The sequence below is a fragment of the Actinia tenebrosa genome, unplaced genomic scaffold (assembly GCF_029948245.1).
Source record: "Actinia tenebrosa isolate PJP-AT-01 unplaced genomic scaffold, QUT_ActTen_1.0 PGA_scaffold4__44_contigs__length_22323623, whole genome shotgun sequence".
Lineage (NCBI taxonomy): Eukaryota > Metazoa > Cnidaria > Anthozoa > Actiniaria > Actiniidae > Actinia > Actinia tenebrosa.
The window spans coordinates 10,444,161-10,472,091 of NW_028292581.1; the positions used below are offsets into that span (position 1 = coordinate 10,444,161).

General features: G+C 35.5%; 1 protein-coding gene and 1 non-coding gene across 7 annotated transcripts in view; one reads left to right on the forward strand and one right to left on the reverse strand.

Moving 5' to 3' along the window:
* LOC116307357 (homeobox protein otx5-B) overlaps positions 1-22,711 on the reverse strand; it is a 34,782-nt gene extending 12,071 nt beyond the window's left edge. Inside the window, exon 1 of one of the 6 annotated variants that reach the window (XM_031717638.2) lies at positions 22,506-22,711. The gene's annotated coding sequence lies outside the window, so the exon portion shown is untranslated. Of the gene's footprint in view, positions 1-2,559; positions 2,626-8,230; positions 8,284-15,500; positions 15,660-17,536; positions 17,637-19,031; positions 19,182-22,505 lie in introns of those variants that run through there. The other 5 variants (XM_031717556.2, XM_031717611.2, XM_031717594.2 and 2 more) reach the window with 5 other exon arrangements.
* Trnas-gga (transfer RNA serine (anticodon GGA)) lies at positions 21,085-21,156 on the forward strand. The gene has a single exon. It is a non-coding gene; the product is annotated as a tRNA-Ser (tRNA).
* Positions 22,712-27,931: the final 5,220 nt, after the last annotated feature.

The following is a 27,931-nucleotide window of genomic DNA, read 5'->3' on the forward strand; positions in this document are numbered from 1 at the left end:
CATAGTTAACATTTTTCTCCAGAATTGGCGTTGTTGATTACACTTTCATTTTTCTTTTTTTTCTTTAACTTCAATAAAAATGAAAATAAATTTCGGAACCCTTTTCTTAACAGGAAGGCCTATTCCCAATTTCATTTACTGATCTGAACTGGGTTACTTTATTTTAATCCAGAACTTAGACTTGATATGTATTTTTTTCTTTAACTGCCTGAAACAATTTGGAAGAAAGAAAAAAAAACGGATGAAATCTTTATATATATGAAATAAAATGAAATAAAATAAATATTCCTTGTTTTACGAGGGTAGCACTTATAATATCCAGTGGATAACGAACTTGTGGCCCTCATTTTATGATCGAATTTGACTTTAAGAGTTGATATTTGTGTAGGGAGGAAAACAATTTCTCAGTTGCTAGTTTCCGTATGAAGATGAAAATCAAAAACGACTAAATTTGGTAGTGGGTCTACAAGGCACTGCACAAATTGTGACAGAAATAAGCACATAGCTAGCTCGAATTTTTTTAAACATCTTTTTCGATAGGTTTTGCTGCTAGTTATGCTCCATTATGGAAATGTAAACGTTCAGCTAGAATCAAAATGCGAAATTTTACTTTTGCCGTTCGTTAATTACCTATACAACTTTAAAATTCTGCTGTTAAACTACGTTGTCTTGCATTGGACCAGCTAATTGGTTTTTCTTAAAAAGCTACAGTGTTAGCTAGATAAACATTGTGACTCATAGAAATCTACCGAGAAAATCGATCATATTAAACTATTCAACGTGCTGTTCTTCTTGCACATGAGAAAAAAAATTCAAGTTATAACTAACACTTTCTGTGCACTGGAAGCTTTCTGTGTACCTAAGGTGTTCTCAGCACATTTAGCTTAGTAATGCTAAAACCGAATAGAACAAGTGATTGCCTGGTTTCTCGTGATTGATATCCAGGAAATCAGTTCGCAGCGTGATCAGTCGGGTTTCAAAGTTCCCCTACTTGCATATTCTTGTGATCTTGACCAGGCAGCCTGAACAACGTGTGTAAGTCGGTAGCCTTTCTCTTTACCATTGAGTCTGGCTGCATGGAGTGGAATTCCTTTATGATTTTAAGCAAGATTTTGCTTCCCAGGACCTTGGTTGTTGCTGTTACTGTTAGCACTACATATCCCTTATTAGTCGTTATTGATACATGTGCGCTGTGTTCTAGGGAGATGTGTATCTGTATCAACACTGACACAACATACAAAATAAAACGAGCAAGAAAAACTAGGAGAAAAGCACCAAAAAATATTGCACTGGGGCAATAGAAAGGGAGCTAAAATAAATCTTCTGCTTTTAGTTTTGATCTCAGTAGTTAGCCTGCGTGCAGCCGAACTAACTAACTCTACTATACGTGAGAAAAGTCTGGCTGCACGCAGGTTACTCGGTAGTTGAATGATTTATTTTTTTCTCGTATCGAACGAGGAAAATAAAAATGGACCAAATAATAATTAAGAAGCCAAACAAGCACAGAAAGTAAACGCAAACTGTTAGTAAGATAATGGTTAGAAATATCGTATCATGAACATGGAAATCATGACAACGATTGAAGTATACTTTATTACATCTTGTAATAAAGTATCAGTTCTGGAATAGTATGGAAAAGTTCCTTGAATGCAATACCTTCTGGACTTAACACTGAGAAGAAGAAGAAGTAACACTGAGAAGAAGAAGAAGTAACACTGAGAAGAAGAAGAAGTAACACTGAGAAGAAGAAGAAGAAGAAGAAGAAGAAGAAGAAGAAGAAGAAGGAGAAGGAGAAGGAGGAGGAAGGGGAGGAGGGGAGGAGAAAAAATCAGATCTCAGTAACAAACAGAAAAACGCATGGAATTCATCGGTATACACTGAAAGCAATGGAGGTACACGCAATTAAAAATAAACATGCTGCTTGAAAAATCAAAATTTTATGTAATTTTTCTTCGTATATGAGTTTGGCTCCTTTTGTATCAAATACAGTAGGTTTTGGCAGCTCCCAATAAAGCAGCTGAATACAAAGCGTTTATTATTTGAACTGCAAAGCTCGCCATGCTTATCACGACAGAACAATAACAAACATTTAAAATAGCTTTGAAAGACTAATAAAAATGATCGAAGTATTTTCTTTTGTAAAACACTTGCTCAACAAATGAATCAAGTTGATAGAAAACCTTGCGTAAAAGTCGCCTTATTCCTACAGAAACACTTGCATATCTCCTGGAATCGCTCGAACAAAGAACACGCAGGTTAGTACAGCCATCATTAAACTTTATTTTTCGATTTTTTTCCCAATAAATAAATATTTGACACTAAGTTCAAGCTGGAATTGTTTAAAGAACTTTTCTATTTAGCCTTTTTATCAAACACAGTCCTCACATCTAAGCAAGTGGCGACGAGCCACCAAGACACCAAATCAAACACTAGGTCTGCAGCGGACCTCAAGAAAACAAACAATGGCTGCATGCACATCTTGCATGCTTTTATCTCAAGCATATAGCCTTAACCATGCACGTTCCTCAGATATATTCTTCAAGCAGTTAAATTACTTACTTGGCTTAATTTTGAAGACTTGAAATTCTGCTCTTCTTTTCAAGCGATTTTTAAAAGATGGTATGGTCAGCTATCCCAGAAGCCTCAGTATGACAATATTAAACCATTTATTGTTTTCGTACTAAAAAGCTAAATTTATTCGCTTTGCATTCCAACTGGTCTCAGTTGGAGGTTTCCGGCTTAGCTCTGTTTTATAGCCTCGCAAGTAAATAATGTCTGGCCCTAAGTTTAGTATATCTATCGCCCCGATTGCTCAATTAGCAAGGAACAGAAATACCGAACTACACAGGGGACCTTGATAAGACTTTACCCAAACATCGATAACATTACATCGATTTATTGCTGCTCGTGGGTTTTAGTTCCTTAGAGAATGATTATGTCAGGAACAAATCACTGTGTAAAATTTAGAGGAGGATAGGGACGAAGAGAATAGAAAAAAGAGCTAAACTAGGGGTAGAACTCAGTGACACCGTACGATGTCTTACGAAGAAAAAAAAAAAAAAAAATATATATATATATATATACATATAATAATATACTTTTATTTACAATTTACCCTGGAGAAAAGGAATATCAAGTCAATGATGATAAAGTAACACGAACAATTCGTTCATCTACAAACTCATTAAACCATCTGAGTAATATAGCTTTGTTTTAACAAAATGAATGTAGGTAAGAATGAAGATTAAAGAATACTCATTAAGACAAGATTGACGTTTGGAATAATTTTCGATTTTTTCATGTCAGCAAAAATAATATGAGAACACTTGGACATATTCTGATCAAAAATGTGCCATATTTGATTGCTTAATCGTTACAAAGGAACAATGTTCACTGTTGTCAACGCCCCAGTAAAGAAAAAAGGTAAGGCAGGCAAAGTAAAAAGGAAGATTAATTAAGGGTTGGAATATATTTGTTTCTAAATTTGCTTTGCAATGGTTTTTGCCTAATTTTTCTTTTCCTTTTTCATGTTTCATCTTTGTACAATGAACTCTAAATGTTTTGACTAAGTCTCCAAAATTGATTATTGCATCCTCAATTTCATGAAAACGGTAGAAAATTAATGATAGTTTATTCCGTATTGAGCCAAAAAAAGAAAAGAAAAAAAGGAGTACCATATAATAACTCAGTAAGCTTGGAAAACGTATTTATTACCAAAGCAGATATTTTAGATTTTTTTTTCCAGGAGGAAAACTCGACCGAAGAGTCTCGATTACCTACGGTCTTAAAACAAAGTAGTGTTATCTTCCAATTAGATTCCTAGTCTTGATATCCTTCTATCTTGCTGGAAATAAGCTCTGTTTAAATCTTTCTTATCTTAAACTAGTGGTATTTCAAATGAATAATGACATTACTAAGTAGAAAAGATACACAATATTGGCGAGGGTGATCTAATAAGGATTATGATCCAAATCTAGATCAGGACTTAAGTCGAATAACAGGTTAATAAGGATTTTTTTTTCTCGACTTCAAATAATTATTTTATTATGTATTTTGTATCGTTTAGTGTTGAATTTGACGATTTAGCTGCTTATTCTTACCCATTAAGTTATTCAAAAAAATATCTTTGCTAAGACTAAGAAATTAATGACTTTATGAGGACAATTATCACTGTTCCTTTCTTCTTTCTTTCTTTCTTTTTCTTTCTTTCTTTTTCTTTCTTTCTTTTCTCTCTCTCTCTCTCTCTCTCTCTCTCTATTTCTTTTTTCTTTCTTCCTTCCTTTCTTTTATATATCCTATCCATTACTTTTCTTTCTTTTTTTCCCGTCTTTGATGTCACTTCTTTCTTCTTCTGTAAGTTGTAGTATTATGTATTATATTAGTACTGAAATCTTCAAAATTACCTGAGAATGGTTTCGAAAGAGAACAAACAAAATAAAAACGAATAACACTAAGGCTTATAATGTCTTGAAAGATAGGACGGTCCCAACACACAGACATGTCAATATACACCAAGCCCCTAAATCTTTGACAATTTTGAGACATATACATATAGTATATATGTGTGTTTCTGTGCTATTTTTGTTGAAAGATAAACCGAGTTAAAATGAAACAAATTAACTTTAAACTTGCTAAAAAGCGTCATCAGGTATTTAACATGTTCAAATTGTGGGTATCAACTCTATCTCCATATTTGGTTGGATTACCTTGTTAGGAAGAAGTAAACATAGATTTCTTTTTATTAATTTTCCCGCCATTTAAAGCTTTAAAATGTACAATATTTCGGTAACAAATTTGGAAAAAAGCCGTTATTAAATCGATGCTCTTGCTATATATGTATGCCTATAAACATGATATCAGTTATTCCATTGGAAAACTGAGTCTTTGACTAAACTGGAATAGAGTTTCGTTGTCGGTTGCTTTGATCTAAGCAAACATCTTTGTTAAAAGGGCTGCTAAAAACAAATGTGCACGTGATAAGAACCAAACTAATGCCGCCTTCGAATTAAGTAAAATTTCAGGAATTTTTTAAAAAGAAACTCTTGTGCCTTCAAGAGAGTATACATTTTAACTTCAAGTCATTTTTTACTCAATCAGTAAGCTAATTTCAAACTTATAGGACATTGATTTCAGGACCACACCCATTTATCTTAATACATTTTTTGTAACAATTATTTTCAACTGAATCTAGCTAAAATGTCTCTAAAGCATTTTATTAAACTAAGTTTTTTGTTTGACTATTGGATTATAGACTTTCTGTGTCTCATTTTAAACCTTTCTTTAAAACGATTATCGGTAAAAGAAATCGATTATTAGCTCACAAAATCCATTTTTTCCCACACACAATACATAGATGACTGCAGAACCAAGCTTCAAAAAGACTTGGTTGTGTACTGATCCTAAATGTACTTGACAGACTATGAAGATAACTATAGAAACGTCTATTAGGAGAACGTGCCTAAACGTGTTGCAACGATTTCATCTTTACTGCAACACCTTGGATCTGTATTCAGTAATTTGGTTTTCTTTGTGGAATGAATCTTAGCTCTACATCAAAATGTATTTCTCCAATACCACAAGGACAAAGTAATAAAGCATTGTGTGGAATTAGTTAAGCTGTAGAGCTACCCCTTGGAGGATTCAGAGATATTTTAAGATGTAAAAGTTTTTAAGGATCATATGAAGTGGTTCTTCCTTTTATATGGTTTATGTGACACTAAGCACACTAAGGAACGTCAATGGTAATCAATCTAGCTTATGTTCCTTGTCAGTCATGATACCACTACGGTATAGGAAGGCAGATATCTGTGCCAAAAAGTGGGTACAGATCTAGATATATATACAGTACTTGATCTGTGGGATCGTTGGTGACCGCATTTGTCGTGAGATGCTGGTAATGCAATCATATTAATCTACATTAACAACAATGATACCAGCTCTATTTTTCTTAGACGGAGTGAGAAATCAATCCGGGTCATAAATGAAAGGCAATAAGATGATCATAAAATAAACTTATTTTTAGTATTTAGAACAAAAATCCGATAAAACTCGCCTAACAACAAAAGGTTAACATTATTTTCTACTTCTCGCCTCCCTTGGCAGGGGTTTTCCATAACCCATTCATGATCACAAACCTAGAGCCATGACCCGTATAGGGCCGTTGAAATCACTGCATATCTACTTTTGTAGGTTCCGAGTTCTCCTGCCTTCCTCCATACAAAAAATCTAGCAAGCTAAATTCCAATTCCACAGTCAGAGCTGTGCACTGACTTTGTTCAGTCCAGAGGTTGTTTTATGCAGGGTTAAATTTGAAGGTACGTTGGACATCTTAGTACAAATCAGTTCTAGTAGAAATATATTGGAATAAAGAAAAAATGTTTCAAAAGCCATGAATATTTGACAAATAATTTGAGTTGTCAGTAAGTAATTTCTTTTTTAAAATTCGAATGAAAGAAAGCTCACTCAATATAACATTCCGTTTTAAACGAGTTCGTATTTTTGAATCTTTTGATGCAAAATACTCTTTGGGATAAACCAAAAATCAGAATATCATTGCATACTAAAAGAAAGGACCGCCTTGTCCAAATAAACCATATCTAACTCTAAGCTCTTCTTCCATCTTCGGTCTTTAGTGGGAAGTACCTCATTGAAAACCATGCTAATTTACTTTGAGTGAAGTAAAAACACTGAAATCGTCGAAACTTATTTACTAGGCAAGGGATACTCGCAGATTGAATAGGAAATTAGTGGTGGAAATATCAACAATGGCGAAATGAAACTAAGCCTTTTCTGCAAAGTAAAAAGTCTTCATCCACACTATATATAATTGAATGTTTGATCATTCATTGGAATTATTGCATACAGTGCCCTATGTATGATATATCGTTTCAATATATCCTTAGAAATCAAGCTCATGTTTGGAAAATACCTCGATAGAATGTTGAAATTATGAAAAAAGATGTAGAAAATGTTATTGAAAATATTACGAATAAACTATTTCTTTTATATATTATTTCTATTTTCTTGAATAAGACAGACAAGAATGTTTTACCTAAATCTAGGATGTTGAATGTCATCACTCCAATTTTCCTTCCAGCTAGGTACTAAGAAGTTGTACATTTTGCTTTGTACATTTACAAAATAAAAATAAAGGGTTTGAATAAAAAATATCAAAAGAATGACACAGAAAAAGTTGATAGAGTTCAGGGAAAAACTACCATCGCTCTTCCTTACATATTTTAACTTGAAACTTTTTTTTACATTTTAATATCTAATTTTATGAATTTACACTGACTTTAAATCCATATTTCCTGAATTTAATCAAAGAGTAAAGACAAGCTTCTATTCATGTTTCTCGTTTGATTGATTTGCGGCCTTGAGGTTGATTTGGTGGTTGTTGAAAGGGGAAGAAAGAATTTACAGCCAAAGAACTGAAAAGCCAAGTTGGTATCTCGATAACTATGATCAATCCTCTCGACAAAATCCATTTTCCAATCTAATAGATTTAGCTTATTCTATTCCAAATCTACGTACCTTTTATTCTGCACAGGAATTTTCAACAGTTGCAATTTCCGACATTTTTTAACGTGCTTTGGGAGCCTTGCACACGACAAGTAAAAAAAAATACAAAATACTGACGAGATCTAGAAGTTAGTTTTTGAATCTAAAACCATATCACAGCTCTTCATCATACGAGAAAACATAGCAGTGTTCGAATAAGAACTAGCTGCATGATAAACTAACAAATTGCAGAGTCACGACAACGATTAAGTATTAGTTTGACGTGATTCTCTTATATTCACGAAGCATAGAGAATAATTTTTTTAAGTATCATTACATTTCTCAGTTTCGCTATACGCTAAAAACTACGTACACAACTGTATTTATATACGACATTATCTATACTGGAGCTTTCTAAAGAAACACACCGTTGTTTAAAAAGGTTAGCCGAACACCATCTTGTAAATCGATATAGGACGATTTCTTTCCAATCAGCATACACAAGAGTTTATTGACGAGCTGTATTTGGTCTGGTTTGTATTTGTTTTCCTAGTTGATAAAAACAACAACTGAAGCAATTATGGAAAACTAAATCAATATTTTGCTCGTTTTATGTTCTTAGCTGATCTCGCTTTAGCCTTGCGAAAATGTATTGAGCTTTAGTCATATAGTTTTGGCCAAAGTCGAAAACCGTTATACGAATAAGAGAAACAAAGCCTAGTAAACTTACCATGCTATCACTGTAGCCTGTGTCTTAGGTGGAAAATTCTGAGAGATTCTCGTGGTTGTGGTCTTAGCTTAGGGCGTTCGAGATGAATACTATCAAATGCTATCACTTCAGTCTATAGAGATTTTGATTTCTGTGTGAAGAGGAAATGGTTCTCATTAAATGAGCACGACGGCGCTACTAGCGGGTACTTAAACCCTCTTCTAATTACCTTCTCAATACGTCATTTGTAACTGGCGTTAAACACTTTGGCTATAGAGTAACTCCTAGTTTAATTCTAATTCAAGGGCAGAAGATATTGCTCAGCCACACCTGTATCATCCATGTTTTCTTGTTTCCTATACAACAGTTATCATTTGTATGGAAGATATTAAATTTGAAGTGGAAAGACTGTAGTGTTGTTATTGTAATGAAAGAACTGTCGGTGTCCTTTCTCCAGATGACCAAGGAATTTCGAGCGGCATAACACATACTTTCAAAAGACGAGATTACGCAAATGAATCTAATTTATCTGTCCCATTATTTCCACGACTTTGTGCAAGCCCCTAGTTGAACAATAGCTTTGCAATAATCGATCTTTTGATCAAGTGTTATGGTATATTCGAGACCACCGTTTTTTCTTTTCTTTCTTTCTTTCTTTCTTTCTTTCTTTAGTTAAAATCAATGTTTATAAAAAAAAGTCCCACAAAGAATGTTATCCTTCTTAAAAAACCGAGCTCGGGGATTTTAACTCAAGGAAACTAGATTTTCCAAATACTAAATGGATATTCTTCACATTATGCTAAGCAGTTACGATCTAATTTCGAATGGCATACTAAAGGATTTTTCCAAAGCTTAATCCTGTAAGTTTTTCGTTTGATGAAAAAACGAATAATCTGTCTTCCCGATGTAGGCTTAAAAGATCCCGACTCGATCAATGAAAATGGTAATTATAGGTCATTAGCAAATCTTACACCAGCCTCTGTGACACTTACTTCTAAAGCTAAGCTATAAATAAATGAGCGACTGAAAATAATAGAGATATTTTATGTTTCGTTGAACACTCGAGTTTTTTTTTTCAAAAGAATTATAAATTTTTCACATACATTATATTTGACAACATAAACTTATTTCAATGAAGATGTTGAATCTTGGATATACAGACATATTTCATTTTTCTTTTTCTTTTCTTTTCTTTTCTTTTCTTTTCTTTTCTTTTCTTTTCTTTTCTTTTCTTTTCTTTTCTTTTCTTTTTCTCAGTTTTTTTTTTTCTTTTTTCTTTCCTTTTTTCTTTTTTTCTTTTTCCCTAAAAGGATTATAAACGTTTGTTTGCAACATAGAGTCATTTCAATAAGAACTTGGATCTTGGAAGTACAGACCATTTACAGTAGTTTTTGTGTTTATTATAGCCTATTTCTGTATAACTATTCGATCTAGAGAGGATATGTTCTTTCCCTTGAAATACTAGACTATGTAATCACACTAATCTTCATAGGTGGGGATGTTCGGTTAGTCATGTTTACTTAAGAGATATCTTAGTATCGATTGAGATAAAAGGTCTTCAGCACACTAGTTGATGGAGCGGCCTAGCTATTGGAATCGCCTTTAAAATGATTCCTTTTTATCAAGTTCGAATTGTATGGTATTTTCATCCAGAAGTCTTTCTACCATTGCATGATACATTATAATTTTTTGAAACCGGTTTTTTTTTTTTTCTTCTTCTCTTTTTCCCCCTTTCCTTCTTTTTTTTCTTTTCTTTTTCCTTTTTTCTTTCTTTCTACTTTCTTTTTCTTTCTACTTACTTTTCTACTTTCATTATTCTTTATATCATATCGCGAAACAATTACTACTCATATCTTTATCCAAGCATTGCAACTGGTACGCAAAAGTTCTTCATCAAAATTCTTCATTGACATTTCATTCCTTGTGGGGTGAAAATAAAACCCGAAGAATCCCCAAAACACAGTACAGAACTAACAAAGTAATGACATCTACCAAGGTATGTACAAAATCACATGAAACGAGGATCGATATCGTTTCAGATCGAAAGAGGCGAGTGACTTCATCGAATCAGGCTGTCTATTACGGATGATCCGATGTCAATTGTTTCAGGCTCCGACAGGTGAACAAGAAAACGGTTCTTCACAATATCTTAACATCATTTTCTCCAATGTGCTGGCGACAATATGAATGATTGTTAATTATAAGAACATTTTTAAACGTAGCTTATTTACGCCACTGACTAACAAAGATGAGCTGATTTACCCCGATGAATGAAAAATCTTTGAGAGTTCAAGCTGTTTTATTTGACATGTGTAGATCTTTGTTCACATACACTTGTCTGGATCCGATTTTCTTCTTTTCTAGAATATTATTGGCAAAATGAAAGGATTATTTTGTTATTGAATAAGCCCTAGTGTATAAATATGATTTATGCGTACGGTTAATCAAGGATAAGACGCCCTAAGCAATATGACTGATATGGAGTATATCCAATACCTGTTAATTGGGTTAACGTGGTCCTTAGAACCTAGGCCAGAAACGGGGTCTTGATTTGAATGACTTATTGATCGGATTTTTAAACCAGAAATTAAATTTTTGTTAAAACAACAAAATCAACATGCGGTTTATAGCGTGCTGATCTCAATATCCGTTGGAATTAAAGACAATCCGATCTAGCTTTGGATACGTCTGAAATTAAAACCGCACATTGTTTCGCTTTGTTTTCTTTACTTTTATCTCCTTTCCTTTCTTTTCCTTTCTTCTCCTCTCAATTTCCTTTTTCCTTTCCTTTCCTGTCTTTTTGCTCTTCTCTTCTCTTCTCTTCTCTTCCCTTCCCTTCCCTTCCTTGCCCTTCCCTTCCTTCCTTCTCTTTTTCTCTTGTCTTCTCTTGTCTTTCTTTCTTGTCTTGTCTTGTTCTTGTCTTGTCTTGTCTTGTCTTGTCTTGTCTTGTCTTGTCTTGTCTTGTCTTGTCTTGTCTTGTCTTTGTCTTGTCTTGTCTTGTCTTGTCTTGTCTTGTCTTGTCTTGTCTTGTCTTGTCTTGTCTTTCTTGTCTTGTCTTGTCTTGTCTTGTCTTGTCTTGTCTTGTCTTGTCTTGTCTTGTCTTGTCTTGTCTTGTCTTGTCTTGTCTTGTCTTGTCTTGTCTTGTCTTGTCTTGTCTTGTCTTGTCTTGTCTGTCTTGTCTTGTCCTTGTCTTGTCTTGTCTTGTCTTGTCTTGTCTTGTCTTGTCTTGTCTTGTCTTGTCTTGTCTTGTCTTGTCTTGTCTTGTCTTGTCTTGTCTTGTCTTGTCTTGTCTTGTCTTGTCTTGTCTTGTCTTGTCTTGTCTTGTCTTGTCTTGTCTTGTCTTGTCTGTCTTGTCTTGTCTTGTCTTGTCTTGTCTTGTCTTGGCTTGTCTTGTCTTGTCTTGTCTTTGTCTTGTCTTGTTGTCTTGTCTTGTCTTGTCTTGTCTTGTCTTGTCTTGTCTTGTCTTGTCTTGTCTTGTCTTGTCTTGTCTTGTCTTGTCTTGTCTTGTCTTGTCTTGTCTTGTCTTGTCTTGTCTTGTCTTGTCTTGTCTTGTCTTGTCTTGTCTTGTCTTGTCTTGTCTTGTCTTGTCTTGTCTTGTCTTGTCTTGTCTTGTCTTGTCTTGTCTTGTCTTGTCTTGTCTTGTCTTGTCTTGTCTTGTCTTGTCTTGTCTTGTCTTGTCTTGTCTTGTCTTGTCTTGTCTTGTCTTGTCTGTCTTGTCTTGTCTTGTCTTGTCTTGTCTTGTCTTGTCTTGTCTTGTCTTGTCTTGTCTTGTCTTGTCTTGTCTTGTCTTGTCTTCTCTTCTCTTCTCTTCTCTTCTCTTCTCTTCTCTTCTCTTCTCTTCTCTTCTTTTGTCTTCTCTACAGCGAAAGTTATCCCTCTGTTCAAAGCTAATGATAGAGATGATCCAAGTAATTATAGGCCTATCTCTATTCTGCCTATTTTGTCAAAACTGTGTGAGAGGGCAGTTTTTAACCAACTTTATCACTATTTTGCTGTTCATAATTTATTTACTAAATATCAGTCAGGCTTTCGTCCTTTACATTCCACTCTAACTGCTCTGCTTGATGCAACAAAGGAATGGTATGTCAATATGGACAAAGGCTTGACTAATCTAGTAGTAGCCTTAGATCTAGCTAAAGCCTTTGATACCGTATCACATCAAATCTTAATATCCAAACTTCAATACTATGGAATTAATGGGATAAGTCTAGAATTTTTCAAATCATATTTACACGATAGAATGCAATGTTGTGTAGTTGAAAACTCAATTTCTAAACCAAGATCCATTTCTTGTGGCGTTCCACAAGGTTCAATATTAGGACCATTACTGTTTATAATATACATAAATGACATTCCATGTTGCCTCGACTATACCAAACCTCGCTTGTATGCAGATGACACGTTGGTAAGTTTTGCAGCAAAGTCAGCCACTGAACTTCAAAGAAAGGTTAACTCTGATTTAAGGAAGATCAGTGTCTGGTTATTGGCTAACAAACTTAGTCTGAATGTTGTAAATCTGAATACATGTTGATAGGCTCTAGATTTAAAATTTCGAGTCTTGGCAGTTTTGCACCTATAGAGATTAATGGTTCAGGCATCAAGAAAGTTAGTTCACTTAAACATCTTGGGGTCTATATTGACCAAAACCTAAATTGGAATACACATATTGAACAAATTTGTAAAAAGGTTGGCAAGTCGATCTACGGTTTAAAACAAATTCGAGATTTTGTTCCAATTTCTACCCTTATTACAATGTATAAAGCATTAATACAGCCCACGTTTGACTACTGCGACCTTGTTTGGAGCAATTTGAACAAGGGTAAAGCAGAACGTCTTCAAAAGCTTCAAAACAGAGCTGCTCTCATCATAACCTATCAGGGTTATGATGTGAGGTCTGCTGACATTTTGCAACAGTTAAACTGGGACAAATTGAAAGAAAGACGAGAGGAAAGACTGTGTTCATTCATGTTTGACGTTCTCCATGAAAATTGCCCATCGTATTTAAGCAATTTATTTAATATGAGGTCCTCGGATTCGAGCACCTATAAATCTAAATTAAGAGGGAACGATCAAATTGAAATACCATACATCCCAAAAACAGACTTTTTCAGGAGTAGCTTTTATTACAGAGGGGCTAAGATGTGGAACTTTCTCCCCTCTGAAATTAAATCTGCTCCAACAAAGAATGAATTTAAAAAACGTCTGATGAGATGGCGTGCTGTCAGTTCTCAGTAGGATTTTTCTCTTTGTTATTTAAATCATTTCTAATATTTTTCAACTTTTTAGGATTATATATTTATATTTTATTAAGCAATGACGACTTCCATGTAAAGAAGTTTTATACTTATGGAACTATCGTTTTCAAATAAAGGTGTGTCTGTCTGTAAAGGTGTGTCTCTTCTCTTCTCTTCTCTTCTCTTCTCTTCTCTTCTCTTCTCTTCTCTTCTCTTCTCTTGCTTTTGCAAGTCCAGTGTTTACCTTATGCTAAGTGATTATTTACATATTTTCTTTCTCTTCTCCCCTATTTTTGAGAAAAGGGATCAGTTTTTGAGTTATTTTACTTGGTGAAATACAGTGAATATCATTACTATGACTTTATTATTGTCAAAATGAAACTAAAGAAAACAGCGGAATTAACACTTTCTATGTATTAGGCCAAGTATCGGGCCAAGTATCGGGCCAAGTAAAATCCCTTTAGTATTAATAATTTGCATTGTAGCAGTAATATTTATAAAGGAATAGTAGTACTAGAAGAAGTAGTAGAAGCATTGTTATAGAAGTGATTTTAATTGGCCCGTGGCCTTTGGTATTAATTTGAATAGTTTTATAGATTAAGTTTCTTGGGCCAAGTAAGATTGCTTTAGTAGCCGTCAGTAGCACAGCACAGCGACAGCAGAAGTAGTCGACGTAGAAGTAGATAAAAGTTAGTCATTGGTCATGACTCGGGAAAAAGTGACGTACTCTTCGATCCCAAGGAAAAATGAATGAAGAGCCTTTTTTGCTTAGAATAATTCAATTCATATTGTAAGCCTTATTAAGTCTTAGAAAGCCTTATTAATTTATCCATAATATAGCATGGGTCTCTAAATAGTCTTTCAGTCTCAGCTTCATTCTTTCAGAAAACCGCATTACATAAAGATCAGTTTTTGATTTAGTGATTGGTTAACTATTACTTTCGACGTCCTTCTTTCACAAAAAAAAAAAAAAAAAAAAAAAAAAAAACAACGAAGCAGCCTTAAGTAAGTTTCGGTCAATGTTTCAGCATAGCAACTATCACTTTCGACATCCTTCAGTCATAGAAAAAAACCAAACAGCCTTAAGTCAGCTTCGCTCAAATATTTCCTCGATCAATCATACATCAGTCAGGCTTTTGCCTTTATTAAAGCCCTTTTTTCTCTATATATATGGTTGGTTGGTTAGTTGGATGGGTGGGTGGGTGGGTGGGTGGGTGGTTGAGTGGGTGGGTGCATGGGTGGGTGGGTGGGTTGGTTGTTTGGTTGGCTGGCTGACTGGTTCCTTTTACCAATGGACAGAGTTTTTAGGTGTATATTTGACTATATTCATGGTAATCATTCTAGTATTCTATATTTTATTTTAATCATAGACAATAGTGTATTTCAGCGTTGTGGCTTTGAAGCTTTGTTCAATAAAACTATTCACACTCAAAAAAAAAAACAAAAAAAAAAACGCCCAAACCAGACTACATGTAGTAAGTTCTACTGCTAGTCCATTTATAATTTCTTTTTTAACAGATCCGAGACTTCAAAAAAACTGGTTCAGAAAGTCAACCAATGTAATGTAATGCCTACTCTGGACATTTTGCTCAAATGTTTGGGATCATTTGTTCAATGATTGGATTGTTGCCCGTACAGGTTTCTGACGTTTTTGCTAAGAATTTAGAAAACTGCTCAACAACAAAAATAGGAGCTAATGAGGCCGTATGATTAATCTGTTTTATGTAAAACTTAACCAAATCTTCTTTCATCGGATAATGATGATCAGAACAATTTTTCATTTGAAATTAAGTGTGGTTTATCTAGGTGTTTTTAGTAAACCGTCTTTATTTATACTGAAGTAGGTTTTCGATAAGAAAGAAAGCACTTTTTAACACGATTGAATTTTTCTTTTTTTTTAAAGAAAACACATTATTGAAATAACAGGTAAGACAAACAAAAAATGAGGAAAATATAATAATAATAATAATAACAATAATAATAATAATAATAATAATAATAATAATAATAATAATAATAATAGCAATAATAGCAATAATCGTAAAGTAATTGCTCACCAAATTACAAGTACTTGCGATACTTATACCAGTCCAAGACCGCATACAATGAGCAGTCGAAACGCTCAACGTAATGCTATAAACTGAATACAAAATCTCTGAAACCATGTGTCAGCAGTGTGTAAGAATACAAAAACACTGGCAATGAGATTATTAAACTGAATCTATGTTGTGTGGTATAGATATGGTAATTAATTTATTCCACGTCGGTGGAGAGATAGACGCATACAGGGGTGACCTTGTGTCACTAGTGTAGTGTGCTCTATAACTTGTTTGTCTTTTGCTTTCTCCTAAGCCTTGTCAGTCAATATGTATAAACATTCATATAATCCATATTTCGCTTTCCACTAATTGGATCCTCGTTTATAAACTTTGTCTTCGTTGCTAAAGCTAAAGCTCAAGACTACCACACCCTAACTAGTGCTTGCGACGTAGGTTAGACTGCTTATTCACGACATCACATGCATACTTGGCATTGATATTAGCTTTACCCCCTTAAGCGCTTAGCCCAAGGCTTGTTTCTGTTCTAGAAAGATTATAGGTGTTACGCTTCGAGCGAACGTCTTCGGTTTAGTCTAACCAGAGTCAAAAACTCAAAAATTCTTCTTTCTCCTATGGTTTCACGAATCAGCTCTTAAAAGAAATTTACTCCTGTGTTACGCGCGGAGAAATTTGCCGTATCTCCCATTAGCTAATCAATCTTCAGTACAATCTACTTCTTTTCGAGTGATACGTATAAAAACAATCATAATCCTTATTATCACTGACTCTGATTCAATCTGATACACTTTCAGTTCGTCCGTACCCTAACTATCATGGTCTCTTGACAGGGCGAATAAACAAATTGCTATCGTAATGTTTCTTAAAAACAGATGATATCTTAAGCTGATATTGAAAACCTTGTGTTTAGCACTCGGTTGTCGCTACTATTCGAAATACAAGAAATCCACCGCCATTTTTGATTCAGAAATTTCCTAGCAAGAAGCTTCACTTTCACTTAAGTATAAGTGTTCACAATCTGTTGTTAGTTAAGAAAATACATCATCAATTTTACTCTATTCTCAATAGTCTATGGTAAATATATGGTTTGAGAGATTCAACAACTAAGTCTTAGTAGCAGAATATGCAAAGTTATTATTTAAATATCACGAGTAGGTTTTGATGTTAGGCTTATTCATGAGTCGTCATCCGAAGCTGGCCACACTGCAATAATTTTGTTTTTGATTTGTTTTTGGTTTTATTTTGACGTCTCAATTTCTTAAAGAATATTACTTTGTATAACAACTGACTTGGCGTATTCTATAAACTGAACTCGAGCTAGTGCTTTCACTTTTTACCAATATTTGTGGTTTTATTAGACGGTAGAGGCAAGAAAGGCTTTGGAAAGATAAAAGCTAGATATCTCGTTACAGATGTATAAATCAAATGCGCAGAGAATAAATACATAGTGTCTCTTTCTTTAATCATTAGTACTTTTGACTGGCTGTTAGGTGAGGCAGAAGTAACTGAATGAAGTGAAATGAGACTAAGTCCGGAGAAGTACACCACTACAAGCAAAAGGTAATGTGCAGTTAATGACCTTTCTTTAGTTTCTCTTGTAGTTTCTCTTCGGTAATTCTTTTTTAGATTGCCATGATTGTGGCGTTTTTTCTAGGTTGGTATGATTGCAATATTAGATAATGCCTTGCAATAGGGCAATTATTACATATCATTCTGTTCAACTTATTGTCTCATTTTAGTTTGCGATGAATCCAATACTGCAAATAATAGATGCATTATCATGGAAAGTGACCTGGAATTTTCTTCTTGCTTTGCTCTATATCTAATGTACCAAACGCCCAGCATTTTTTCGCCGCCGGATTTTTTTTTCTTTTTGTTTTTTCTTTAATTCCTGTGTAAATACAGGCGAACTTTTCGACCCCCTATTTAATGAAGAGGTGGAAAACAGAATTTAAAACATGATGCTGAGTAAGTTGGGTGGATACAATATTAGCACGTGAAAAATATTATCGTACCATTAACTCATAGATACCTACTTTATGCTTGGATCGATGATGTGTAATGAATGACCACTACAGTACTCCTTCCTATCACCCAGTCATTCTAGTGCAATATATCCTCCACCTTCAATTAGCCAGTCTAGGTTCAAAACAACTTCCTTTTTTCGATACTGTTTTCGACTCTCACTTACTCCTTTCGTGGTGTTGTTTACTACTTCGAATTACTTTTATACCATACATCCTTTATTATCAATCATTTATCATATAGATAGAAAAATATAAGAATATTTTTAATAGAATAATAATTGTTGGTCCGAACAATAGTTTGTCAGTGATGGCGCCGAAAGAGAAGAAAACGAAACAGTTAGATGAATGCTAAAAGAAGCTAAGATATAAAGTCGTTACAGATGATGTTTTGTTATTAGGGTGGAAAAAATTTCCCAGCGTTTGTTTTAAAACTTTAATGAAATTCTGATTGCGATGTTTTAACCCAGAAAATTGAGCACAAGATGAAAAGAACATCAGATTTGAGGAAGTAATTCGCGAAAACAGGAACACTATCAAAAATAAACAATCCTGTTGAAAAGTGAAAGAGAACATTAGCAGAACACATATTTATGGAAACTAAGCGGATTTTTCTTTTTTCAGCTCGAGAATAAATGTCAAATTTTTTGATGAATTTATCAAAAGCTGTGTTTTGTAGTCTTAGGGGAATTCTTCAATTGAGTATTACGAAGCAGCTTTATACTTTTTTGGGGGATAAGTTTTCATAATCGGAAACTCTAAGAAAAGAAAAGTTTGGCAGGTACAACTACTTGTGGACATCTATCCACATGATGAAAGACCGGAAATGGTGCTGGGAACACGCGGATCGATGAATAACTGATCTTTGCGAAAAACGAATAAGTTACAACAAATGGATCCATCACTGATCTATGTATATCCTGCAAGAAGGGTTTAAAATGATTCACTATTTTATATTCATAAAAACTTTTACCAGTTTTTTTTTTTTTTTTTTTTTTTCATATTTAATATTAGTAACGCTGATATGTCCATGAATCAATAATTGTCTTTGTATCTGTTTGTTTGCCATGCATGGAGTACGTTTGAGCTCGTTGAGGCAAGCCTAAGACCCCAATGTCCATCCCCTACGTATCAGATATTTATATGTGTGCTTCTTACGACGCATCAGTCGATGGAAGACAATGTCGAAGATGGCTACTGCAAAGCAGACAGATTTCTGTCTCTTCCAGGTAATAACCGGTTACTAACGCAAACAAAGTAAAGATATCAATCCACAGGATAAATATCAAAGTCGACAAAGCTCTTAAATGCTTCGTAATTACACGCAAAAACAATTTCACACCTGATATATATAATACTTATAAAAGGTTAATCCCTACTTCGGATATAAATCCAATCATCTCGAGAGTATATAAGCAAAATTAAAGACTGTGGCTACTGAGCTCTGTTGCCGAGTGGGAGACTTCAAGACGCATTAACAAGGTTATACGACAATTTGTTAACTTACCGCTCCCGATGAGGACGAACAGAACGCGGTGCTTTGTGTACGAAGAACTACTTGGATCCAAAAGCTGAGCCAAGATATCTAGAAACGTCTGTTCTCTTACTTTCGCCTCTCAGAACTTCCGTTCAATAGAGAAACCTAAGATATCCATGGTTCTGTAGTGTCGGAAAGGCCTGTTAACCTTTACGTTTGAAATAAGACACACCTTGCGCGAGGCCTGTTACGAAATTGCGCACGCTTTTTAATCATATCCATGATGCGCATGCTCCCAAAAATTCAGGCTCTCGGGATTTTTTCATTTTCTTCTTCGTGACGACTATGCAATGATAATCGTTTGAGGGAGTGAGCTGTACGCAAGGAGAACATCAATATTTCTAAGTATTTATGTATCTTTTATTTTTATGATCGATATTATGCATATATAAGTCTGCTATCGTTCTTTTAATAAGTCTTCTGTCAATGACATTGAGCTTATCGGATGTCATTAATGATAGTGATGACCGAACATTACCAGACTGCAGGCGAATACTTCCCCAATACATGGGGTGTCTTTACTTGAAAGACAAGCTACAAAATGGGCCTTGCTTGGCCAAGATATGTTCATAGTATCATCACGAGAGATTCTGTGTTATTCATTCTGCATTGACTCTGGTATAAATATCATAATCTTATCGCAAAGAGAAGGATTTAGAGGCTAAAAGATGTGCTCATATAATGGTATCATTATAACGATTATTTGGAGATGAAGTGGTCAAAGTGCTGATTGACGTCCCCCATTCATGCACGTAAAACACTCAGGTCCAAACAACTTCTTTCTCATCATTTATTCCTACTTATCCAAATTCCATAGAATCAAAGCTTTTGTGTTGTTTTTCTGCAGCTTAAAATTTGCGTGATTGAAGCCTGTTTGCGTTATTGAAAAGTGAATGCACCTTATCAAAAATACAATAACAGCAGAACAACTCTGCCAATGTTCCGCCATGACCCAAATTTAATGCTTTCACGAAAGACATTAGTGCATCTAGTTCTAAATATTGCATAACAAAGTATACTTTTTCAGCAACTCATTGCCTTTGGGCATTTGAATTCTTACTTGGGGCCGAGCTTGACTACCACAAGGATGCCCCCGCCCCGTGATGACGTCATGTGTTTCCTATTAAATACCTGTCAGTGAGTTAGCATATAGAATTGCCTTTCAGCAATATTTGCTTTTGATTCTTGGAATGTAAATAACCTTCCAATTGTAGTTAATTTAATTAGTCAAGTTGGCCGACATTTTGTCTATGGCATTGTGGGTTTGTATATACACAGTAGATTGCATGGACGTATTATTATTTATTAAAAATATTCTAAAAATGTATAAGTCGTGTTCTAACATTTTTCGTGTAAGTCTTTTCTCACCCGCCCTCCCATTGTAACCACAATTTCAACTGTTTAGTATTTTACCCTTGCTCTAGAAATATTATAATACAAATATCATAATAATAAATCTGTACCCATGAATGCCTCTCGCGGAAATGAATATTTGCGCCCTCCCATTATAAACACAATTTTAGCTGTTTAGTGTTTTACCCATATATAAACATTATAATACAAATAGTAATAAATCTGTACTCATGGATGTATATCTTGCGCGGAACTGAATATTTTCAACACTTTTTATCTATGAAATAACAGGATTTGAACAGCATAATATATTACATAAGACTATACGCTTAAGAAGTAAAAATAAATTCATGAATATAATATATTCGTATTTTATTTTACTTTATTTATATATATTTCAATGCAAGCAAGGAAAACACTAGTTTTTGTTAGCTTTCCAATAATACAAGGTATTAGGAGTATTTGTTTATGTCTATAAATGTTTCTACAATCAAGTGTGGGTGTCTATGCCACACTGCTTAGGCAAATATTTTGTTATAGATTCCTGCCCCAAAACAAAATAAGTAATGGCTGGACGAGTGTTCAACTTACCTATAGAGAAAAAATATCGCTCTGGGATCCTCACGAATACCCTACATGTCATATTCTGGCTGCGTTACCAGCGTGGTTGGTCCTTGTAGTGTAGTGGTTAACACATCGGACTGGAATACCGAAGACGTGGGTTCGAATCCTGCCAAGGGCATTTGATATTTTTCTCTTATTCTCTCTACGAGTTAATACACCTATCTTGTAAGTGTACCTTCCTGTGAAATGTACTATCTTCTTGTAAATGTACAATCTTGCTCAGAAACAATCAACCCCTCCAAAACTGAATCAAACTCCAAACTCAGAGTTTCGGCTTCAGCTCCATCTCATCGCGAGGACCCATCCCGCCCAAGCGTCACTGAAATGATTGATGGCTGCTGTTGTTATACCTTTACCGTTAAAAATGTCATGGATACGTCGGTTCTCAAGCAAAGGATCTATCTGTATAATGCGAATGAAACTGCGGCCGGTGATCAGTCCGTATTGTCACGCGGTAAGAACATTTCTTGGACTTGAAATTGCTTTCAAAGGACCTGGCAGACGGACACTTCTTCATCATCTGTCTTATGATTGGAGCCATTTTATCAATCGGGTGGCTGTAAAATGGGCGACTGTTTGTCCTTGATTAATAATAATAATAATGGGAGGTTCTTATATAGCGCATTTCTCATCGTCTCAATGCGCTTTACATTTATGACCAGTGGAGGATTTGGACTGGGAAGCACAGGTGGCGTGCGCTGCTAATGCGCCGCCTCTCATCAATGCGGCTCGAGTTCAAGTCCTACCGATCTCGATGTTGTGTGTGAGTAGAGTTGTTTGGTGGTTCTCTCCCGTGCTTCGAGGGTTTTCCTCCGGGTTCTCCGGTTTTGCTCCCTCCTCAAAAATCATCTTCTAAATTCCATTTCGATCTTTGGGCTTTCACCTAGTTTGGTGCCTAGCTCTGGTGTGATTGTCCCATGCTGTGATACAACAGCGAAAGCTTTGTAGATTAACGGGCTGCATATTAAGGCGCTATTAGCAGCCGTGCAGTTCACAATCATGAGTGCATAATTAGTACGTTAGTGTTATGCCTCCAAATTGGGATTGTCTGTTGAATAATTCAACAGGTTCTTTTATGTCCCCCATTTACAGACTAAAGATTATAGACTTGTTTACTCGCGGTTTGCCTTATTTCAGTTTCAAAACATTTACAAATGCTAACGGTAATAAAGTATAGCATTCACAGCTACAATGATACAAATGCTTTGGAATTCCAAATCGACCTTCGCTGGAACACAGGAATACTCTATTCAAAATCGAGGCTAACTCTGAGCAACAGATAGTTCGAATCTCCGCCTACGTCTCCAATGTGGTCCTAAAATACAGCTTGATTACTGACTCGTTTATTCAACCTCAGCTTAATATTTGAAATGATCATAATATTCACAAATACCAACGGTAAAATAAAATAAAGAATGCACAACTACAACAATTAAGACAAACACTTTGAAATTCCATAGCAAGTACCTTCACTAGAACACTTGAATATTCACTACACAATGATTCAGGTTAAGGCTGGGATTTGATTTGACTTCACGTTTTTGCGCAGATCTTTAATTGTTTCCTTCGGAACTTGAAGTAAAAGCAACACCAGGGAGCAACGCAATCAGTTCAGTTGTATATTTGTCATTCAATGACGGCTCCCTTAGGGACAGTGAGTTTGCATCCACGCATACCTTTAGAAAGAGCAGGACGTCAGGTTTTCCTGACCCTGTTAGCAGAGAATGAAGTTCCACAGATCCAGCAATGTACTAGTACTTCAAAGAATTTATTTTGACACCGGCGGGCAAATGCCCGTAGAGAATGAAAGCAGAATTCTTCTACCCTCAGAGAATCAAATGAAATAAAATATGTTTTGTCTGTTAAATAGGAGAACAAGGCCTTCTGTCTGACTTGACAGTGGCCTTCACCAGTGGCTTGATTTAATAAAGGAGAATTTTGATGTCATATATCGACATATAATTAGGTTATAACTGATTACTTTGCTATCTTGTTATTTTATTAAAATTTAGCTAGGAACTGATCGAAAAAAGAAATGCAGAAATCACTGAGAGGGTTTTGTTTGGCGGCTCGAAAAGCCAACATGAACATTTTTGTTGAACATTTTCAAACCTTTTTTCTCTACTTGCGCAAAGTTTGCCTTTGCACAGTCCAATTCTCCGGACTTACTTTCTGTCCGCTCCGACAAGTTGGGAAGTCGTCGCGGGCAGAAATTGAGTCCGGGACTGGACTGCTATCACTGTGTCATTGCATGGCTGCGAGTAACAACAAAAACTGCAAAAATTGCATATGATACGTATTAGCTGGTAGTATGCCTTCAGATGCTTCTAAGCAGCAGTGATGTGCATTCCAGTAAGTTCAGGGGCTGATCTAGGGGAGGTTTGCAGGGCGAGCAATTACCCCCTAGATAAGCTGATATCTACTGTCGTGATAGGTCGTGATATCTACTGCATCATTGGTGTTTGGGTTTGTAAGCAAAGGTCCGGTGCACCCCATCCTGAAACAAAAATCCTGGAGGGTGCATCCCCTGTATCCACCCTGAGGTTTACTTAGTATTTACGGGTAGAGGAGAACAGATAGGCGGTAAACTCCTCCTGTTTCCCTCCCTCCAAAACGGACTCAAACCTAACCACCCCATTTTAGTACAATAAGCCTGAAGCGAGATGACGTTTTACCCCCGACTCTATACCATAATAGTTTTTAAAATTCTTTCATATTAAAATTTTTGATTCCTTAGAGAATACAGGAACAATAGTCATAATTAAAGAACGAAAGCAGCGGAAAAGGATTATGGTCTAGAGACGGAGGTAAAACGTCATTTCGCTTCAGGCTCATTGGACGGCACAATTAACATATTCAAAATTAATACATGACGATGCGAACGACAGGAAACTGTAAAAAAACAAAGAATTTGTAAAAAATTGCATCGAAAAAAAAAAAAAAAAAAGAAAAAAAGAAAAAAAAAAAGAAAAAGAAAAAGGGAATTTTTTTGTATTTTCCTTATTTTATTTATCACACTTTAACAACAATAGTTTTGGGTTTTTTGTCTGGCTTTTCTTTGCCTTTCTGGGTTTGGGTTGAGAAAGAAAGAAAGAACTAAAATGAAAGCTGTATTTCCCAATCGACCCGACCACATGCAACCCCCTGAACGAACAAAAACCTTAGCTTGTTCAGAATGAGTCTTATATAATTGATTCATTATCCTTCATTATAACAAACAAACAAAATTTATGAATCTCTGATTTTCAAATAAATTTAAAATGTTCAGAAGTTTGCCTTAGATTATGTAGGGAATAAGGTATATATTTACCTATGCCGCGATATTTTTCTAGTCTAGAGATCTTGTTGCTATAAAGAGTATGCCACATAATAAAGCTATGGGCCCAAGAGTTGCTCAAATTTGTCTTGGTTTAAAGCTACTCTTTTTTCACTTACAAAAAATATATATGAATAACAAAACTGTTTTGGTCGTCTTTCCCTGACTGGGCAACTAAATTTACAGACATACTCTACTGAGGATCATTTTCAAGTTACATATCATTAACAGCAGTTGATTCAGTTCTTAGATTTTTTTACTATTTTTTATTTTTATTTAACCATATTTTTTCTCATCGTTAGCTCAAAGAGCCATAACGGCCAATGTCTAGGGAGATCGCAAAGATAAGTATATTATACGATAATTTACGGAGTACAAAGTAAAAATAGAACTGAGAAACAATGAGAATAGTAATAGTAAGAAGATAGATATTAGTTCTTAGCTTATTGTCTCGGTTCTTAATAATATTAATTTTGTGCTAGGAATGACAATGTAAGTGTAGTCGTTAGATGAAACCACAAGTTTAGATAAATCTCTTTTTCCATATGTGATTTTTTTAAATTTTAAATTTTTATTTTTTACTGAAATCAAAAACCTCATCACTGATGAGTGATGAAGTTTTCGATTTCAGTTTTTTTAGTGCACACATGGAAGCCCCAAACCCCAAAAAGCTGTTGAAACAAATAAAAGCGAAAACTAGTAAAAACTAGAAATCAATCCGGGAAGGGTCTTACGAAAACGATATGTTTTATAGTAAATATACGAAACACAAAATTGTTGTATGAACGTGGAGAGGCGGCAAGACAAATTTAAAGAACAAGAACTGACTAGTGACAACCTCGCCATAGTCAGTAGATTAATATACCAAGTTGATTTGCATTCTCCATATTTCAGATTAAGATTTATCAGTTCCATCCGATTATAACAGCCACTAAAAGAATATGGAGCCTACCAATAGATAAAGAGAAAGTAAGTCCTTTGACAGTGTTAAATGAATCCACGCCCAATGAATTAAGACAGATGGAGATGGAAAACAAAAGATTTTTTTTTTAAACCATGTGAGATAAACAGTAACAAAACAACTTATTGATGTATATACAACCTTGTTCAAAGGCCACTCATTATCAATGTCTTCCTCTGATGGGAAATTAAACACAACCACTTCGTTAATGTCAGTTTAATTGGTCCAGTATGGTTAACTCTTATCACGACTATGTCTTGATAACTACTTTGTTACCCCTTTAAGCAAGTATTAGTACAAAGAAGGCGTAACTTAAAGGATTAGCGTCCTAAGCCACTTGTAGTTGTCTGTCTGGTCTGTCAAGGCTAATGGGAAATGACAATCAAATTGGAAAGTTCAAGAACCAAAACACACCAAAAATAAATCTGCATCCGGCAAAAACAGTTACAAATCTTTGAACATGTTACTCCATATTTAGGGAACAACTTAGACCATATAAAGGCAAACTACCATTGATGCTCTCTCAGAATTGAGACTGAAAGTGTATTAAGAAACATCTTAAGAAAAGTTTCACCCTGTTTGCCACTGATAGCTTAGTAGATAATTGCTGTGACAGCCATGCAGTTTATCAGCTAGCGATCAGGAAAGGTCCTCAAGGCCGGTATATGGCTTTAGAACGGTACTCTGTCGTTTACTCTCTACACTTTTGGTATTGCGTTTCAACTAACTTGTCAGTATAATGAGGCAGGTATTTGCACGAAAATGCTGACATTTGTCTTCTATAGATCAAACCGACAAGCTTGGCAAACAACGAGGCATTCACAGCCTCGCTTTAGCCTTAATTTTCTACGTGTCAGATGTAATAACCCTTATTTTGTTAGATTAATAGATTTATTGGACTTTTAATCAAGTCTTACTCTGCTTTCTGAGACAAATTAATCTTCAGGATCTTAAAACATCTTTCATTAAGGTTGTGAACCTCTTATAAAAGCATCAGAAAGTATGCAGATCACAAAGTTAGAGACTGAGAAAAAGATAGATAGATGTTTTCTTTCTTCCTTTTCTTTCTCCTGGCCCAAGCAACAGATCAAATTGGAATTTAGCAATTTAGAATGTTAGGGCCTTTTCCGGACGGAGGAAAGCCGGAGAAAAAGCCCTCGAATCAACGGAGAGACCGGACAGTGCACCGAAAAACAACATAATTCTTGGCCAACAGATTGCTTTGGTCAACTTAAATAAATCGGTATTTAGCGTACATGACGTATGGCCCAAACCTGCCAGCTAATCTAACTCCAGTTAACGATACATCTTGTGTGTTATTTTCAGTCCCTCGATCTGATATTAGTTATCCATTGTACGTTATATAGTGCTGACTATCATTTACTAAGACTTCCTAATCAAGCAAGCTTATGTCACCGTGGGGGTACGTTGATCGTAAATCCTGGCCATTTCCATGCCGGTTATCCCAAATTAAAGACTTTTCATTGATTAATCTGCAATAGGGGGAGATATTAAAAAGAAAAGCAAAGCTTGTAACATGGTGTTGGTGGGAGAGTAGGAGAGGAAGAGAGTAAGGCCCTGATTGAGGAGGGAATGAGGATGGGAGCGAGAAGGGAAGCGAGGAGGGGATCCAGGAGGGGAGTGAGGAGATAAGTAAGTGAAGAGGGGAGTGAGGAGCGGAGCAGGAAGTGGAGTGAGGAGTGGAATGAAGAGGGGAGTGAGGGGGAGAGTGAGGAGTGGAGTGAGGGCGGTGGAGGAAGTGGATGAGGAAGTGGAGTGAAGAGGGTAGTGAGGGGAGAGTGAGGATTTGGAGTGAGGAGGGGAGTGAGGAGTGGAATTGAAGAGGGGGCGAGGAGTGGAGTGAGTGAGTGGATGTGAGAGTGGAGTGAGGTGTGAGTGCGGAGTGGAGTGGAGGATGGAGTGAGGAGTTGAGTGAGATTGGTGAGGAGTGGAGTGAGGAGTGGAGTGAGGAGTGGAGTGAGGAGTGGAATGAGGAGGGAAGTGAGGAGTGGCGTGAAGAGTGGAGTGAGGAGAGGAGTGAGGAATAAAGTGAGGAAGGGGGAGAGGAGAGAAGTGAGAAGCGGAGTGTCGTAATTATTTAATGTAATAGGATTTTCAATCTTGATCTAAATCAATGCCAAAAAATCCAATGCAATGCACTGTATCTGTTAAGCACTGCATATTATATTCTCTGACGTAGCTAGTTACTAATAACCTATGAAGAAAAGGAATGTAATATAAAGTTGAATTGGGAACTGATCAATTCATACTTAGTTAAGCATGCACGGTCCAATGTCAAGAACTAGTCGAGTCTTGTACACAAGTCTCCTTCCCCTTCTATGGGTTCGAGAGAAGTATTGTTTGTCAAGTAAACATGTTTTTCTTTAATCGAGTTCTTTATACACTTAACAGAGTAGTGCTGGGAATATATAAATTCTGGCGTTTCTTAAAGAGAAGAGAACACGAACCCGAAAGGATTGAACTTACCTTGCATTGCCTTGATTTCGGTTTAAAGTTGAAACGGTTCACTCTGGAAAAGTGTAGCGATAGTGAAGTTAGCAAGCTTTTTAAGGGGAATAGTTACTGAACAAAATCTTGATGGATGGTGCGAAAGTA